The sequence below is a fragment of the Lynx rufus genome, unplaced genomic scaffold, assembly GCF_022079265.1.
Source record: "Lynx rufus isolate CCGP_SWC_20201006 ecotype Redwood Valley unplaced genomic scaffold, mLynRuf1.p SCAF_6, whole genome shotgun sequence".
NCBI lineage: Eukaryota > Metazoa > Chordata > Mammalia > Carnivora > Felidae > Lynx > Lynx rufus.
The window spans coordinates 116,993,662-117,000,790 of NW_025814878.1; the positions used below are offsets into that span (position 1 = coordinate 116,993,662).

Here is a 7,129-nt window from a genome sequence, read left to right on the forward strand (position 1 = left end):
AAAGAGGGAAGATGATGGAGGGATCAGCGCTGCAGAAAACTGAACAAGTTAAAGGAACCAAGAGAGATTGAAGGTATAGAAGCATGAAAGCAGAGAGGGTAGTGGGTAAAGTAGGCCAGATTAAGAAAGACTTCATAGACCGTGTGCTATGGATGGGTTTGTGTGCCCCCAAGATTCATCTGTTGAAGCCCCAAACTCCAATGTGACTGTATTTGGAGATAGGGTCCTTTGTAGGTAATTAAGGTTAAATGAGGTCCTAAGACTGGGGCCCTAATGTGATAGGATTTGTGTCCTTAAAAAAGGAGGAGACACAAGAGAGCTCTTCTCCTTTTGTAGCTCATAAGAGTGATGATTGGATATTCACACTGTTATGTGACATGTGCCTCCCTGTTACAACCTCGGCACATTACTTGTCTGACGTGGAAAAGAAGAAGAAGAAGAAGAAGAAGAAGAAGAAGAAGAAGAAGAAGACGACTCAGAAAATTAAACCTACTTTCTGGCACCCTGATCTTGGACTTACAGCCTCCAGAACAATGAGAAATAAATTTCTGTTGTTTAAGCCACCCACTCTGCAGTATTTTGTTATGGCAGCCAAAGCTAACATACCATATTAATTTGAACGAAAAATTCAATGAGGCTTTAAGCTGGGGATATACATGCTCACACTTAAGCCTGTGAAGGCTCACTTGGGCTGCAAAGTGGAGAAGGAATCTGATCAGGACAAGACTAGAAGCAGAGAGACAAGGTAGGAAGTGAGTGTAGGCACCCAGGCTGGAGATGATGGAGGTTTGGAGCATGATAGAGGGGATGGGAGGAAAAGCAGACAAACTGAAGAAACCTTTACAAGGTAAAATCAGCAGGACTTGGGGATTAACAGAATGGAAGGGGGGGGCCTCCTCTAAAGGCCCCTCCTCCAAAGACCCCTAAGGTACAGTTAGAAAAGGTACTGCACTGGGAGTCTCAAGATTGAGGCTCTAATCCCAGATCTGCCACCAGTAAATTACCCAGGGGCTTTGGCCAAGTCACTTTATTGCCCTTCACTGCTTTAATTTCCTCACCTCACAGAAAGAGTTGGGGCCTATTGATCTCATGGTCCCATTCAACTCTATTATCCTATGATTCTATGAAGTAAATGCACTAATGAGGACAAATTAAAACAATAGCATCACCTCCCTCAAGGCTAGTTTAGGGGCCCTTTCTCTATGCTTTACTTAACACTATTGATTATATATACTTATAACTGATCATCAAGGACATATCAGAATCCTCCACCCACTTGTCTGTCTCCCTCAAAAGACTGAAGACTCCTTGGGGCAAGATCCAGGTTTCCTGTACCTGGAACCAGGTCTCATATGGTAATTGAGTCATCGTATTTTTTAAACTGATTATTTTAAAGTGCTGAGAGGACACATGGTTACTCTAGGAAGGTGTCTTGGTACAATGTGTTGTGTGTCTTCTGTATACGGGGCACTGTGGCAGATGCTAGGGTCAACAGAATAAACAAGTAAGCCAGTCATGGACCTTATGTCAAGTCAAGTAGCTTAGACAGACATTAAACACATGAGGACAAAAATGATGGTTTATTTCTAGTTGTGGTAAATGATACAAGGAAAAGTACTGGGTGCTGTGAATGTGTAATAGACATAACTTGGAGGTAGAGGAACAGTTTCTCTGCAAGAATGACCTTTATGATTATACAGATGAGTTGATTTACTCACAGAATGCAGGTGGGAAGAGAAGAGGGGGTAGTAGGTAGAGGAGAAAGGAAGAGAGAGAATTTTAGGCAGAAGGAATAATAAGCATGCATGAAGGCCTGAGGCAGGAAGGAGTTTTGGTGAGGAGGAGACAAGAAGGAAGCCCACCAGAATGGTAATGTTAGTTACCACAGTTAGTTAAGCTGTGGAGTTATGGGTTTTCAATTTTCTTTTGTATACATTTTTCATTTTACAGATTTTCTACAAAAAGTATGTATTATTTTAATCATCCAAGGGGGGAAAAGACAACACTGTTAGTTTAAAAAATAATAATAAAGGATGAAGAGAGAATGGGTGTCATGGAGGAAGGGGCACATTCCAGAGGGATTGATGACATAAGCAGTGAGTAATTCCTATGTGGGAGAGAGCAATAAGCACATTAGTGGGGCTGGAACAAGGCAGCAAGGGTGACTCACAAATGATACACCAAGGTCATGAAGGTGAGGCCAAGGAGTTGGGGGTAAGATGAGAAGTCACAGTGAGCTACTGCCAGGGGGTCTGAGCAGGGAGAAAATATCTTTTTATGGAGGTGAGCAGGATAGAGAGAAACCAGAGGCAAAAAGACCCCCTGACAGGTCCCTGCAGGGCTGATGCAGGATAGTGGGGACCTGGTAAGGGCAATAGTCCTACAGCACACAGCCAGTTTCAGTTACTTCCTCTGCTACTTCCCAGGCATTGAGGGGTTGGGCTGCCCCATGCTTTCTGCCCCTACAGCGGAAGTGGAAACTGTGGTTTCCAAAGGTCCTTCCTGATCTGCAATCTCTGAGAAAGAAACTGCTAGCCCAAGGACATTTCTAAAGAGATGAAGTCAAAGATAGGTTTGGGTGGAAGGGCAGGGCATAGGCAGGGTCTGGAAAATTGAGACCTGATGTAAGTTCTAAGATCTGCTCCCACCCACTCCTGATCGTGATAAGTATGCCTGCTACCCACACTGAATCCTTTGCCAGAGTCTCCCCCTGGGGCTGTGAAACATGTTTAGAACTGGGATGTAAGTTCAGGAGGGGGTGGAAATTGGCTCCCCTCCCCTCTGAGCTGGACCCACAGCCATTGCCTCAGCCACTTCCCTTCTAGCCTTCCCTGCTTTTCCTATGCAGTTACCTCAGATCACCATCTAATTTCTCTACCTGAATACTCCTTGGCATCTCCCACTTACCTCACACTCCTGACATGGGTGCTGCCTTGCTCATTGCCAGCATAGAGATCAGAAGCAACTTCATCCTGGTCTTCCAGCCAGGAAGTTGAATGCAACATTAGGGTCTGTGTCCTAGCCTTTGACTGCTCTCCTGAGAAAAGAGATACAAAATTATATTAAATCATCATATTAAATGGGTGTATCAAATGCAGGACCAGTCAGTAAGTGGCTGAGGGATCTCTGTTCATAGCTCTGTAGTTGACCCTGAGCTGCTGTGAGGATGGATGGGGCATCTGAAGAAACAGTCCCAGTCTCCACAAGTTTTATTTGCTCTTTGGAGGCATCCAGTTCTTAATAAAAGTAACATCAACCCAGAAGCCCTGGGTCCATGTCACACTGGAGTCCTTGTTGAGTCATCTAGAGTACCTCACTTACCCCTCTAGGCCTCAGGTAGTTCATTCCATTACTGTTATTATTGATGGTTGTTGAATAAAGAGGACACTCATAAGAAGCTCTGACAGAGTATAGCAGATGGCATTTTCTGAAGATGAGTGGCCCTCCACCTCCATGCTCTTCTTCAGTAGTTTTATAGATTCCAGGGTGGGGTCATGTTCCCTCCCTTTGAATCTGGGTTGGGCTGTGACTGCACTGACCAATGGGGTACAGGGAGAACAATGTAGATCATAAAAAAAGATGAGGTTATAAAAAGAATACAGTTCATGCCTGCTTCTTTCTTTCAGTAACCCAGCCACCATGCAGGAATAACCCAATCTAGACCACCAGGAGAGAAACTGAAGCCCCCAGCCAATAAGACAGCATCCACTGTCAGATGTGTGAGTGAAGAAACCTGCAGATAATTCTGGTCCCCAGCTTTTGAGTCTTCCAGCTGCAACCCCAGACATCATGGAGCAGAGACAAGCCATCCCCACTGTGTCCATCCAAATTCCTAATCCACAGAATCCATGAATATAACTAAGGGTGTCTCATGCTGCTAAGTCTTGGGGTAATCTGTTAGGCAACATTAGGTAACCAGAACATTGTGCTCACTTCGGCAGCATATATACTAGGTAACCAGAACATAGAGTAACCTTAGGACAAGCCAGAATGAGCAGCATATCAATTGAAGCAAGAAGTGCCCTAGAGGAGTTAAGAACCAGAATGGAATGCCATTAAATATGGAAAGCATTACTAGCTCTCACTATGTGGTTTCTAACCCAGTTCTGCTGTGACGTTGTTCCCTTAAAGGCCACAAACAACATCTGAACTAACAAACAAAACAAAACAAAACAAAACAAAACAAAACAAAACAAGACACCTCAACTTTTTCTCCATACTCATTCTTCTTCAATGTCTTCTTCCCTTGACTTCCAGTGATAAGTTAAACTACCACACTAATATGTCTTTCTACTGATCTCTGCTTTGTTTTATTCATTGATTCCTCTTCTCCCACCCACCTTCCCACTAGGGAATAACCAACTTTCTTTCCAAAGGCTTGCTCGCCTCTCTGTCTCCATGGCCCTCAAAGAGCTTATTTCTTCTTATCACACTATCATCTGTGTGTCAGAGTCCCTCACTCTAGTATCTTCATAGCTAGCCCTATTCTTCTACATGAACTCCTATCTGGTAGATCCCATGACCCACTAGTTATGTACTAATACCTTATTTCTTTGCCACCTCAAATCCAACACACCCAAAATGGACCCACTGTAACGGATTCTGTCTGGGCCTCACTCAGACCTTTTAGCAGCTGGTCCACTCATCACCCAAAAGCATGTTGTCTGATAACCACACAGCTGTCCCCTTTTTGAAGAATTGCCCTGGGTCAAACGGGAGCCAAGCCTTCCCCAGTTACACACACTTTGGGCAGGCCTGAGTCAATGACTGCCTGATGCAGGACTATAAGACACCAGCCCACTTGCCTCCAGCTGTAGCCCACTCTTGTGACATCTGTGCCAAGAGCTTTCCTATGGACTGCAGCTCAGCCCACACACTTGCTCAGCTGCTTCCCCTTTGCCATCCCATTGTCCTTACTCTTCTTTTCTTCCTTCAATCAGCCCTTTGAATAAATGTCCCACCAGGCTCTGCTTCTTTTTTTGTTTATTTATTTTTGAGAGAGAGAAAGGGCACAAGCGGGGAAGGGTTTAAGGGGCAGAGAGAGAAACATGGAATGTGAAGCAGGCTCCAGGCTCTGAGCTGTAAGCACAGAGCCCAATGCGGGGTTCGAACCCATGAATTATGAGATCATGACTTGAGTTGAAGTCAGCTGCTCAACCGACTGAGCCACCCAGGAGCTCCACAGGCTCTGCTTCTAAGTGGCCCAGCTGAAAACACCTACCAAGGCAGGTTTGTTCTATTTACCCTGTAAATTCTGTGTCTTGATCCCAGCCTGAAACTCCCTATCAGGCCAGTCATCAAGACAAACACATTGTCTAGCGAATGGCTCTCAGATGTATTCCTACCTCACAGCTGGATTGTGAAATCACTCTCCCCTGCACCCTGCCTGATGCTTCCTGTTTTTCCACCCTTCTCCAACATGTCTAGCATGTAATTGCTAGATTAAAAATTTTTAAATGCCTCTGATTGTACAGCTCCCCTACCCAAAAGTTCAATGCCTCCTGTTTCTAGTGGCACCAGATAAAGATTCTTTTGTCTGCTTTCCTGGCCCCTGACTGAGATCTGGCCAGCTTCCATCTTATTTACTTAATCTCATTTTCAGTATTTCTAATTTTTGGTTCCAGCCAGCTCCTTCAGAGTTCCACAAACACACACATTCCTATCACACCAGCAGGACTTTCCCCTCTCACCTATACTTTCCTAAATCCCACCCATTAGTAGGAGTATAACTGAATCAACATGAGTTCACTCCTTGATGAATCAGACGCTGTACCAGGTTGTTGCAAAAAGAAAACTTTATTTGCTGCAAACAAGGAGATCACGTGGAATAGCTTCTAAAGCTGTGACTCCCTGAGCAAGGGTGGATGGGTTCCATTTTATTTACGGTTAGGATAAATATTTAGACAGGGAAACCTTGTCATCATATGTAGAGGTGGGCTTAAGGTCATGCATGCACCTTCAGGAAATATGCCTACAGATACATTGTATGTTATGTAAATGAGGCTGAGGCTCCTCCTTGGGCAGAGGTTTTAGTATTATAATGAGGTAAAGGTAATGGTAGGTCATTCTAGAGGTCACTCCATGATCCATCTGTGCAGGTGCCAGTTGGGGATTAAGCTCAAACTGGTCTGGGTGGTCTGGGCTGGCTGAAGGTCTTGTCAGAGCACTTGCTATTGCTTAAGGGGCAGTATTGCTTTCCATTTGCCTGAGTTAAGAGATAAGCTGGAAAAAAGGGGTTAAGGAAAAATGTGGGACAAAGATCGGTGAGTTCAAGCCATTGGGTTCAAGTCTTGGGTTCTAGCTGGTAACAAGAGTGATGGCCAGCTGTCTCCCAGTATCCACTTGCTCCTTCTTCCTAGTTTCCAGATGGGCACATGGCTGCCTGGAGTAAATAAACATGTCCAGGCCTCCCTTGCAGCTAGATATGGTTGAGTGACTTCACCTCAATCTATTTCGTATAAGCAGAAATGTTGTGTGTTGCTTCTATTGATGGCCTTAATAGGAAGGGGAGTTTTTCTTTGCCTTTCTCTTCCCTACTGGCTGTAATGTGGAGCTTACACAGTGTTGGGGAGGGAGATTTCCTCTGTCATTCAGAGTCTTTCCAGCTGGACTAGGAATCAAATTGACATAAGAAAGATTAACAGGAAAAAAATCAAATGTAACATACATGCAGGGAATCCACACAGACATGAAATTCCAAAGACAATGAGGTAACATGATGCTTATATGAGCTTGGGAGAGGGGTAGTGTCTGATGATACAAAGGAGTGAGAGACCATTAGCATGAAGGTGAAAGGAATATTTGAAAAAAACAAAGATCTCCCTATTATGCAGATAAGTTTCTTAGGTAAAGAGGAATCTCTGTTAGGGGATTCTGGGTGACTCAGCTAAAAGGCCAACTCTTGATTTTGGCTCAGGTCATGATCTCATGGTTTCATGAGTTCAAGTTCCATGTCAGGCTCTGCATGCTGACTGTGGGGAGCCTACTTGGGATTCTCTCCCTCTCCCTGCCTCTCTCTCTCTCTCTCTCTCTCTCTCTCTCTCTTAAATAAATAAATAAATAAAACTTAAAAAAAATAAATAGCTCTCTTTGGTACAAGAGAGCTCCCTCTGGTATAAACAGGCAGTGA

The 7,129-nt window shown here is 44.3% G+C and overlaps 1 pseudogene; it reads left to right on the plus strand.

Moving 5' to 3' along the window:
- The first annotated feature begins 324 nt into the window (after positions 1-324).
- Positions 325-420, plus strand: LOC124529537 (uncharacterized; annotated as a pseudogene).
- Positions 421-7,129: the final 6,709 nt, after the last annotated feature.